Below are 12,430 nucleotides of genomic sequence, written 5' to 3'. Positions count from 1 at the left end.
CCCAGAGCCTCTTAATACACATAACCTAAAATGAATTACTTTCATTTCTGGTTAAGCCCCTGAATACTTGTATAAATGCTTGAAAAGAAATGAAAAGATATTGAAGGAACAGAATATTTCTATTGCTCCCTATGAAAGCTCTTTAACTGAAAGGGAGTGCATTCCTGCCAGGCCGCCTGTAAAAGTAAGCCTGTATGTGATAATTCCTTTACATTCACAGCCAATAGCTTGTGGACCCAAGGGATGAAATGATATTTTGATCTGACTTTGTTCTCTCTAACCCCTCTGCATACTAACACTGTGTTTGAATGCTAGAAGCATGCTGTTCCAGGGCAAAGTCGGGTGGTGCAGTGGAAACTTGTGTGAGGAGTCCCTCGTGAAACAGTGTTAAATGGTACTTTTAAAAAAAATTATTATTATTGTTATTATTTATTTTTAACATAAGGATTTACAGTTGGTGAAAGGCAGTGAATCAATTTTATTTTGGAGGCTGTGACTCCATCAGCTTCTCAGCATGCACTGTCTGTCCAGTCCATCAGTTTCTTGCAGCAGGAATACCTTTCCAAGGGTCATAGAATATGCTGAGTTGGAAGGATCATCAAGTCCAACCATTAGCCCTGCACAGGACCACCCCCAAGAGTCACACCGTGTGCCTTAGGGTATCATCCAAATGCTTCTTGAACTCTGACAAGAGTCTCAAGGATGTCCATATATTTGCTCCCTCTGCACAAAGTCACGGGGGGTACGAAGTGAAGACATTCCAGTTGGTGTTATCTACCTTTACCTGCTCAGAAGGAGCTCCTTAAGATTGCCCAGTCAGCATATCTTTTAAGTCACTGATAATGTAGAGTGGATTGGTGTCAGTGCTTGTACAACCATGTGCCACAGTTATGCGTTTAATCCACCCCCAGTAAACTTTTTGCAGTGACATGCCTATCACTGCTCATATACTCCCTCAAGATGCAAATCCCCCCTGTGTCAGATGATGCAAATAAACATGGTTGGTGTCTCACCCATGTTCCAAGGAGCTGTGAGCAGGTCAAGAGAAAGAGCTGTGCACCAGTGGGGTGTATTTATCACCCAGTGTCAGGAATTAATAAAATTGCTTCTACAATTGAGGTAGAAAAGTAGCTTTTTCTAAAGTCTGAGCACTTCATTAGTCTTGTCTGTCTCTGTTGAATATGTGCAGATCCTCAGCTCCTAACTCAGGTGCCTGAAGTTGATAGTAACTCTTATGAAGAGAAACTACACACAAAGTCCTCACTAGAACCAGGTACTGCAACCAAGTCTCCCAAGCCCCAGTGCATTAGTATCTGGCTGCTCTTTTGTAACTACCCTTGGACTGAAGTGAATTGTCATCTGAACAAATAACTTGGAGTTCATTTTTCAGAGTAACCGTGTGTTACTGGAGGTAGTTTCTGTCCAATATTTGCAGTCTGTTTGACTAAAGTTGCCCAAGGCTTCATATATTTCTGTTCATGACTGACTGACTACTTGGGTCACTTGTATATTTAAAGTAAACGAAAAGTAACTCAACAGTTGTCTGCAGTTTCCTCGTCACTGCAGGGTTGAGCTAAGGTACTCTGGGCTTCAGGCAATAAGTTATGTCAGGCTGTATCATGAGCCAAACTCACCTTGAAGATCAGGCAGCAAAAACCTGACTGACATCGTAAGATGTAGCCTCTGTATCAGATGTTGCTATGATCCAGAACGTGTTTGGGATTGTTTTGATTTCTCCTGATATATTTTGAATCTTTTTTTTTTTCTCAGTCTTTCTCCATGTTTTTGTGGAGCAGAGGTGACCTGTAAAAAGTTACTAAACCTGAGGCCTTCCAGGTACTCAGCAAAGAAAGAAATTAAGCAGATGGGGATATCGGAAAGGTGGTGTTATTAGGGTGGGAAAAAAGTTGTAGGAGACAGTGTCTGGGATCTGAATGCTACTTGATGCATGTGCACTTTGGTGCTGCTGGAGCTTTCGCCTGTCATTCCTTGTTTAATTGTTCCTTGACTTAGTGTTTTGTCTGAGCATATGAATAAAATTAGGACAATATTTCATGAAGGCCTTGGGATGGAGATGAATTCCTTACCTCATGAAGCACACTAGGTAGTTTTAGACTTGGAAGTTCAGCTTGCAGAAGAAATACAAACCTCCCGAGAAGTAATAGGTGGAGTAAATCATGACCCTACAGAATGGGTGCTCTATGGAATGAGTGGGTTTGCATGGGACAAGTCGCCTCTAAGATCCTTGTGGGATGTTTCCTTTGTTACTATGAAAGTGAGTCCAAACCTGCATAAAATAATCATCTCAACTAACTTGATGAACACTAAGTATAAAGCTGGTATGTATAAGCTTTTCCTTGGAGACTTCTTAGTGAGGGTGAATGCCAAAGTAGAAATCCAGAGGACACAAGGTGAGGATCTTAACCTGTACACCAGGGGGGGGAAAATTAAAAAGATTCCAGACTATTTGCATAAAACATTTTTTAAAAAGCACTTTTTAATTTTTAAGGGCAAAGGGGGCTTCTCCATTGACTCAGAGGCAACAGTCTTTCTCAGTCTGTAAGGGGTTTGAAGCCTTTGCCAAGAATGTCCTGAAATACCATTCCCTCTACCTTATGGAGTGGGCTTTGCAGCACTGTGATGCCATGGTGGAGACTGCCTCCTCTCACAGTCCTCTAGAAGCCAAGATTGTGAAGAAACTAGGCAGAAATCTCAATTTGGGTCAAATGACCTGTGTAATTTTAATATTTACAATAGATTGTAGAAAACCATATACTAATGACTTTATATTTCCTTGACTTGGAGACAGCCAAGGAGTATTTGTATTTGAAATATGGCATGAAATATTCCCAATAGCTGTCCTAAATAAACACAAGAGTGTTTGCATTACCTTTTCACCTGTAGCAGATTAAAGTGATCCTTAGCCATTGGCTGTGAGTGAAACCAAGATCAATCTCTATAATTCTACAAGCCATCATATAAATATGTTCTGAGTGTTTTTATACATTAATCACAGAAGATTATGAGGGATATGCCATATTGTGCATATTTCTTGCAAGCAAAATAGAACTGTCTGCAATTCTCATTGCAAAATTATGGAATGGACTGAATCATAAAAAAAACATACAGGAAAATCTGCTATTTCAGGACAGCTGTTCAGTATTTTTGGACAGCTGACACTTTTTTTAAACAAAAATAAAGCATGAGGGGTTGTTTTTTTTACTAGAAATAGTGAGCCAAATTCATTAAGGGGATAATTTCAATTCACAAAATAGATCATTTCCTTTCTTCCCAAATCTTGCTGAGCAAGCAACATTCCTTACTGCTATTCCCCAGAATTTTTTTCTTTTTTGAATTTCCACATCCAGGCCCAGCAATAATATCCCATTTTCAGACATAAATGGCAAGGAAGAATAAAACAGCTTACTACAGTCGTAGCACCATGTGCTGTGACTCCCTGAGCTCTCTCAATCCATCACTTCAGACACCACCATGGTGGCTGGACAGCGACCAGTGTACTGAAGGGAACCTTGCTGGTAATCCAAGCAAGTTGTGCACTGTCATACAATATGTGGAGAAGGTCAGCAGTGGAGATCATGAGTATTAATCATTGTGGTTCAGGTAAGATTCTAGCCTCTGACAAGTGGCTTTTTTTTTTTTTTTTTCCAAAAATTAACCTGTGAAAATTCCTGCTCGTCAGAATAATTTCTTAAAGGCATTCCTTTTGTGCTTAGTTAGATGTACTCTTGAGGGACTTGCTCAGAACTTGAGGGACTTATGTGCTCAGATCCACTTTGACAGTTTGTGTCACTGTTTTGGTGAAGATATTGGGTGTCTTGACTTACCTGTTTTCATCACATCCTCTGTCACGTTTAGAGTTTTTTTTTTCTGGTTCTGACAAGGCAGAGGCTCCCCCTTACTCTGTACAAAAGAGAGGGAGGATGGAAAAGTCACATTCCTGGAGATAGGTTTGCTTAGAAAGGTATTTTTGCAGTCTGAGAAGAAACATCACTTAGGAGGGTCAAACCATATGCTTGCAGAGATCTTGTCACCTTAGATCTTTAAGAGAGTGATGTCAGTTTTCTGCCATGTAATAGTATCTAATGCCATGGGCGGGGGGATAAATTCTTAACTGAGCTGTGAGGCCCTGTGAAATATAAGTCATACTGTAGGAAAGAAGGCAAGAAAATGGAAGGATAAGACCTGAAATGTAGGAGTGAAAGGCTGAGAACAAAATCTCTACTAGGAGAGCAACAAGGTACAGCAATTTACCTCTACTGGCCAGTATCTTGTTCTCCCTCCCTCCCTCTTTCTGTCACATGCCACACGATCATTACCTCAGCCAGCACACAGTTATGCTACATTGCACTGCTGTACTGTCAACAATATCTGGGATATTAAGATTGCCACAGTGCTTTTATGAACTAAGTCTTGGAAACTGCTTTCCTTCTCTGTTACTGGAATGTGCCTCGTGCAGCTTCTTACAAAAGGCTTTCAGAATCAGCTAATTAAGCAACGTGGAAATGCATGTGAGAGAAATGCATTAAAGAGAAAAGCATGTGCAAGGTGTTTTGCTCAGCGCCCAGTTCTCCAGGGCAGTAAAGGTGTCTAAGTAACCCCTGCTCCCTTCAGGTCGTGGGAAGTTGAGGGTACTCGGCACCTTTGAACATCTGGCTTTAGCAGCCTGAGCAGCACATTGCAGGATTTCTTCTCACAGTTGTTCATAACTTTACTGTGGTACTTGGACAGGGACACTGGTACAGAAGTTCTTGACAGTTTGGGGGGATTTTCCCCCCCCCCCCTTGGAAAAGCACATTGAAGGTTCACAGACCAATTCCTTGCTTCCAGGCTGCCTCAATGCCAAAAGAACTTCTCAAGGTAGTTGAAAGGTGACTCCTACCAAGTGCCTCTGGTTATTGAGTTTGGCATTCAATCTTAGCATGAAACCCTTGTGGAAAACTGAGCCTTCCTTCGGTTGGTGTTCTTTTGCATCCCATCAGAGGCCCCCATGTTCTTTGAAGGTTTTGGGCACAAAGCAGGAAGATGGGTAAGGACTGAAGGAAATTTATTGTCATTACTAATGACTGAGATCTAGAGACCAGAAGGTTTAAGCGTTAACTGCCATAACAGAATAGAAAGTCTTGTAATTTCACAAGTTCCAGACAAAAAATATTCCTTTTGTGCCATAGTTTCCTCTCTGTTAGTTAAGGAATGGCAAATGTGGACCTCTGAAATCTAAGCACTGCAGGAAAAAGGTCAGAAACAACTTAAGCACAATAGAAGAAAGCAGTGTCTGGTGTGTGTGATAAGGTTTGAAGATCACAGGAGACAAAATTGCAGAGGGCTTTGACTCTGTAAATCTTACACAAAACAGGAATGAGGAAGGGAATGATAGAGGGGCAAGAATAAAGTGGACCAGTTGCAGTGCACTCTTCGGGGCCTGGAAGAAAAATTAAAGTAATCCTTGCTACAGAGCAGCCTTTACAGTAGAGAAAGCGGGTGCAGGAGCCTGTCTTCAACCACTTGTTCTACCATTTACTGCTGTCTCCAGAGCAAAGCCATGGTATGGTGAAGTTGAATGTGGCTTGGCAGGTTGTCTTACATTGGCTTTCCTTGTTCATGAGGCAGTATCAAGCTCAGATGCAAACTAGGGCTACAGGAGAAAGAAATTGTGTGAATTAAAAAAACTAAGGTCTGGTGAGAATAATGGGCTTGCCTGGAGGGGATTTTGTGGTATTGGCATTGGTCCTGGCCATAATGTTGTATGATATTGTAGTTTCCTTGCCTTTGTACTAAGGTCCTATTTCTGTGTGGCTCAACAGATGTCATAGGTGTTGTAAATCTGTTTGAAAGGTGTCCAAGAACATCTGCAGGAGGTGTTCAAGGTAAGCTACAGTTGATGGGCCATTCTTTGTCTGCCTATTAAAATGAATTTATCACCTATTACAACACAGATGAATCACAGTGCAAAACCCTTATAAGTTGTTTGGCTATAAATTCTTAATATTAGTCATGAGCAAAAAGTAGTATCTGATATTTTCTTTTTTAAAACTGCTCATTTAAAAATAACATTAGTTTCTTTTACAAACTGTAAACCCCACTCACAGCCAGCCATTTGGTTTGGTTGAAGCACTTTGCTGGGGCATACCAAGACACTTTGCCTTAGAGGGTTTTTATTACAGGATGATGTCTTTCTGGCACAGTTTATATTCAGCATCAATTTAATATCTACCATATTCCTATCAGAAGGTAGGAGGAGTGGAAGGACTCCGATAATCCATCTAAACTTATAATGCTTTTTTGGCCTTAAAATCTAATGATCTAATTCAGTGCTTTGTCCTTGTGATCCGAACACTTCTGCAAAGACATTTTTCTCTTGTAAAACCATTTTTTCCCACCTGGATGTCCTTGGGTAAGGCTTTAAAGCCTGGGGCTGCCATGCCAGATGAGAGCTGTGTATTGCAACCTTGTCCTGTCCCGGATGCTTTTTTGTGTCCCCCTCTTGACTTGTCCTGAGCAAGACATCCATCATGTTGCTGGGGATTGCCGGCTTCAGCATGTCAGATAGTGCCAGTTATAATTATAGCCACTAAGGTCCACACCAAAGGGGTTAAAAGGAGATGCTGTAAACTTGGACAACCTTGCTACTGTTTCTGATGGCTAGATTTATTCTCTGGACTACTTCGGTCTCCCTCCAGAGAGTTCATTGTGTAAGTCAGTGTGACAGATTTATCCATGCTCACGGAGACGGTGGCTGTTTTCTCACTAGGCAGGTGGAAGGAGAAAGCAGCATAAAGACAGCTGCCAGCTGAGAGGTCACAGTTGAACTCACGCCATGGAACGGTCATAAATTATAAATCTTCCGAGGAGTTACAGCTTCTGCTCTTATTTCTGTCTTGTCCTAAATTTCTCAGTTGCACTTCTATTTATTTTAGGCATGTCATTATCGTCTGCAAAGGTCGCTGAGTGATTGCTGGGCAGAGTTTCACCCGGAGAGTACAGAGCACAGCCCCTGGCCACTGACCACTGAAGTTTCACACCCTATATCTGAATCCTGCCTGTTGTGCTCCCCACACCTGCACTGTGTATATCTGATGCAAGCACTTGCACTTGGTATCAACTCTTTCAAGGCCTTAAGTTTATGCTCTGATTGGGAGTGTTATCAAAGCCATCCCCAGGCAAGTAAAGACAGTTACTCAGTGGTAATTTGGGAAGTGCTGTAGATGATGAGACTAGACATGCTCATTGAAAGTCCACACCAACCCTTGGAGCTGTTCAAAGGTCTGCCCTTGATGTCAGAGGGATTAGGCCCTGGCAGTATAATCCTGCATAGTGGAAAAATGTTCCTGCATGATTCAGAGCTCTGAAATCTCATTGCTAGGAGTAGAAGGAAGCATGTAGGGGCTGGATTTCAACTTGTATAGATCGGTGTATCTCCTTTGAGGAACTGGCACTCAGCACCTTGCCTGACCATGCTCTTCAATCAGCAATTTTTTTTTTTTCCCCCTGGTAGCATCTGTGCATATCCTTCAGTATTTACCACCTTTGAATACTTGCTCACTAAGTTTAGAATAGCCATTCTAAACTTCTACGAATAGCAGCTGCCCCATTGCCTCTCCAAGTACTGTCTATTCTTAGTGTAGCCAAATTCCCTACAAATTCTTTTAGGGTCTGACTTTCTTTGCTTAAGTGCATGTCATTGACACCATCTTCCTCCAACATTAGTCCTCCTACTGCTCTGTTTGCTATTTCCACTTGTATGATATACATGCTGTAGGCCCAGTTTAATTACTCCTTCTTCACTGGAGCAGAAACACGTGTGCTCAGATGGATGTTCGTGTGCAATTCCGCTGGAGTCAGTGGAATAAAGCTGAACTGGTGTGTGTGGGGCCAAGTCCTTTAGGATCTGTAGCTCTTATGGACTGAGGTCACTGATTTCCCAACTTAATGTGGATTCTCTGTGTTTGGTAAGGCTTCTGCTTTCCAGAACTGTTTAAAAACTTAATGTTGAAGGTAGAAACGCACATTGGGAGTGGCATCAAGTACTGCAGCTGCAACAGGGGGTTTGGGATGTGCTGTGGGGAAACATGGTGGCCACACAGCTCCGCAGGAACTTTCCCTCAGAGGCACCCTTTCCGTCATAGGCTGACTTTGCAAAAAAGAAGGGGGTGGAAAGGAAACCGGGCAAGTAAGAAGGAAGCAAAGAAGACTGGCCTTTTTATTGCTAGTAAAATTTCCTTTACTGCCAAAAGGTCTTTGAAGCAAAAATACCAGCTTGCTGGGTGGCATCTACAACCTGAATTTAGCTTTAACCATATGGTAGCATAGTGTCAGATTTCTCCCAGCACATACAGCTTCCCCTCAAGTGCTTTCCAGGTTCTGAGCATCTCTGCAATATTTCTTCCCCTCTCCCTTAGATATTGGGATACATCACATTTGTTCGTTCATTTTTTATCTTTTTTTTTTTGCTTTTCTGACGTTCCACTGTCTTGATCACCAGCACCGGTATGATCTTGATTTCCTTAAGCATTTCTCTTTCTCCTCTCGGAAATTTATGTCTCTTTCCAGCATCTGTCCCCTCTCCTCTCTGCACACTCAGGCAAAGAATTCATTTCATTTTTTCCCCCTTAAAGAATGCCCTTACTACTTGTGTCAATAAATTACCCATGCCACTTTTAAGAGGCCCTTCTGTCTCCTTCACTGCCCTCTCCTTCTGTATGTACTTTAAAAATGTCTTATTTATCTTAACCCCTGCTGTGATCTTACTCTGTTCAATTCTCCATCTTTGCCTTTCTTATAATTTTTTACACCAACTTTGCCCTCTGGTCTTTATGATCCGCTACTGGACCCCATATTTTATACAGAATTATGTTATTTTCTTAATTATAATTAATCTCAATCATGGGATTCGCTGTAAGCACCTTTTCCAGTACTATTCTTATTTCAGATTCACAGCATACATTTGTGTTTTCTTGTTTTCTATTCTGCCTTTTTTTTTTTTTTACTTACTTGCTCAAAAAAAATTAAGAACTATCTATTGTTTTCTTAGATGTTTTCAGGCTTAATTCTTCTGCTTAGCCCTTAATTATAAACCTCATTGCATTACAGATACTGTTATTTAGCAGTCTTTCCATTCAGACCTCAATCTGCAAGTCATTTGAATAGTGCTTTAATGTGCAAAGGAGAGTGTGTAATAATAGATTATCTTCTTCTATGCCTCAGATACCGAGAAAGTCTTTTTAAGACTAGAAATGTCCCTCTTCTTCTGTGTGCAGTACCTGGAAGAGTAGGAGTCTGACCCCACAGGAAAAACTGAAGATACAACTGCAGTGAAAAGACTTATCAGGGATAATGTCTTATCCTCCACCTAAGACAGTCAATAGCTTTAAAATTGAATTCACCCTTATGTTCTTATACTTTAAAAGGGCAGGGTTATCCAAGGGAGCAGAGAGGGACAGGAAAAAGTGATCTGCCCAGGGTTGCTCAGATCTGGCACTATAGTGTAAGTCTGTGGAGTTCAGACAGTTCAGTGACCCAACCTTTCGACTGCCCCTCTGGGGCAGTAAAGGAACAGTTTCTGCAACCAGTTATCTAATTCTCTCATCAATTAAGCCTGCCACTTCTCCCTGTATGCTGAGCAAGCGTCTCTGGCTATCTTTCACAAGTGTACTATGTGGTTTGTGTTTGCACATGCCCCACATGGAATATTCCCCAGAGCCGATTGTCACCTGCCTGCCAAGCCTTTACGAGAAGAGTTATTCTCCCTGAGTTCCTGATGACGCACTTTCACAGATATCATTTTGATTTTGAGCATTGCCCAAGGAGGTCTTGCTGCAGCAGGTAAACAGGTTCACGTGCTAACTTCTCTGACTTCAAATGGATCTTCTTTACAGGTTTCCCAGAGAGTGCTGCAGTAATAAAGCAAATGTGTCTCTGAAGACCTAGATTTGACATGTAGTTATCATTTGCCTTACTTCACAAACTTATTGTGCCTTCTACTCTCTATTTCACTTTCAAAACTGAGGTGTGTTTCTCATCCTTAGAAGAGGACACGAACTGCAAAGGACTGAGAGCCTCAGATCCTGAAAAAAGGCAAAAGCACATTAAATTACTTCTCCCAAGTTTTCTCAGATTTTACAAATTGCTTGTGAAATACCATTGTGGTGCATAACAGATTAATTGGTTAGCCCTGATGGCAGGGGAATCCATAGATATTTTATCAGGTTTTAAGTGTGACAGTCTTCTCACAGAAAGATTTACATAGGTTAAATCCCTTAATTTATAGTCAGAAAAGAAATGGCATCCAGAATGAACACACATGTTTTTGCCCTTTGCATTTGAAGAAAACATGACAGAAGATTCCCTAGTCTAATTTTAGCTAGACAATTGGTTTCAACATGAGTCTCCTCTGATGTCTTCCAGCCGTGAGTCCTTCTGTGATGTAACTTGTCTTATACTGCAGCCATGGAGTCCAGACCCCAGGCGAGACACAGAGCGATGCTACAGCAGGCAACAAGCAGCTGCTATTGCTGTCAAAAGCTATACCAGGCAGCTGAAAGCACTGTGGAGGAGAAGAGGCCAAGGATAGTTTTTCCTTACACATTTTTCTTCCATCTCTGCCTCATTGCCAAAGAGAGACTTCTCGTATGTGCCTAATCAGGTGTAAACAATTTCAGAGAGCAGTTGGGTCGTTGCTGCTTTCTCTCCGAAGTTCAGGCACACACTCTCATTTGACAGGAGTGCTCCTGTGTTGTGTACAAAAGGTTGTTTGCTCGGGGTTTTTTTTTGTTGTTTTAGTCTCCTGACAGTAATAGTGAGGGAAACTTCCCACCCTTGTCCTGTGCATGCTGTCTTAGAACTTTTTTAGCATCCCTTCGATTTCCATATGGTTGGAGGGATGCCAAAACTGAATTCAATCTCTCAGAAATCTTTTTTATCCTCTTTTTTTTTTTTCATCTGCTTTGTGTTTTCCCCTAGCCCTTTCCCCATTCCTCCACATTAGGCATTAGGTAATTATAGAACAGACTCCATGGTGGGCATCCAGAAGACCATTTTAGATTAAATAAATAATAATTCCGACCCCCAAGAGAGTTTTAAAAATATTAAACAGATAAAAATCTACAAAGACCTTACCTTACTTCCATAACTTATAATTATTTACCTCTTCAATTCACAGTCAACAGGCTGATGTGACTCTGCAGCTAAGCTGGAAGTAGCTGTAGTTGCTATTTTGTTGGAATAATATCAAATTTCTTTCTTTGCTTTGCATAGCTGTCACCCAGTGATATGATAGGTCCATGATTTATTGACCCACTAAAAGCACTTTCACTGACTTGTCATAATAAACTTTACTTAAAACATTGAAACATAAAACATCAACCAGCAGCTCAAACAGAGATGCCATACAAATACTTTCAAATTTAGTTAAGCTCTGGTGCAAATCCTGGAAACAAAGACCCCGGCGTAAGTTTTCTAGGATTTGTCATGCTAGAATCTGTTGTGTTAAGTAACAGGAATTATAAATACAAATGTCTTGAAGTATGAAGCGCTGACAAGAAGCTTGGCTCTATCTCAAACCCTCATCATTTTTGAAGGTCTTGCCGAGACCATGAAGCTGAACCCAGCTGTAGCGATCACGATAGATTTGAGCTGCCAAAAGTCACTGGGACTTCGGCTCATACAAGCTGGTCTTGGAAGGCCTGGCTGTTAGGTGTGTTCCCTGTGACTGTTTGGTTTAGGATCTGTTTCTGTAAAGCCAGGGAGGTTCAGAGGCAGGCAATGGCTGTGATATAGACCATGGCCCAAATCTTATATGGCTGTTTATTACCTGCTTCGAGATAAGTGCATTCAGCTTCTTTTGGTGCAGCTGGATTAATTCGTGGTCTAGTCAGCTGGGTTGTGCAGTAAGAATTAGTTAACTTAACCTTTCATAGGCATCAGTGATGGCCAAGAGGAATTCTCTCTCTAACTGAATGCATGTGTTAGTGTTTTTCCAGGATCTCCTGAGTTCAGATGGGAAGATCTGTACTGATTCCAGTTCTCTTTGGGGGCAGAGTCCTGTACAGCAGTGACAGGGATACACTGCATCACCCCATAGCAGCAGTGATGGTGTGCTAGGGCTGTTCAGTGTGTTAGCTGGTTTCTCATCTCGTGACAAGGGCTCTAGAGATTGTGCTTCGCTGTTCAGCTTTCTCATCAGCTTTCCTGGAAGTTTACTCAAACATCACTTACCAAGCTTAAGAACAACTTACAAGTTCTTACTTAGCAATATCTCTTTTGTTCCTAATTGGTGAGCAGTATTCTTAATTTTGAAAGCCATTAAAATATGCTGAAGTTGAAGATAGCACCTCTCTAAGGAGGAGCTTTACTAAACCCTAAGTATTGTTTTGAAAAATATTAAATAACAGGATGGCAAGGTGTACTCTGTGTT

This window comes from Myiozetetes cayanensis, unplaced genomic scaffold (assembly GCF_022539395.1).
Source record: "Myiozetetes cayanensis isolate MyiCay16 unplaced genomic scaffold, myiCay2020 scf2-11, whole genome shotgun sequence".
NCBI classification, from domain to species: Eukaryota; Metazoa; Chordata; class Aves; order Passeriformes; family Tyrannidae; genus Myiozetetes; species Myiozetetes cayanensis.
This window is presented reverse-complemented; position numbering follows the sequence as displayed.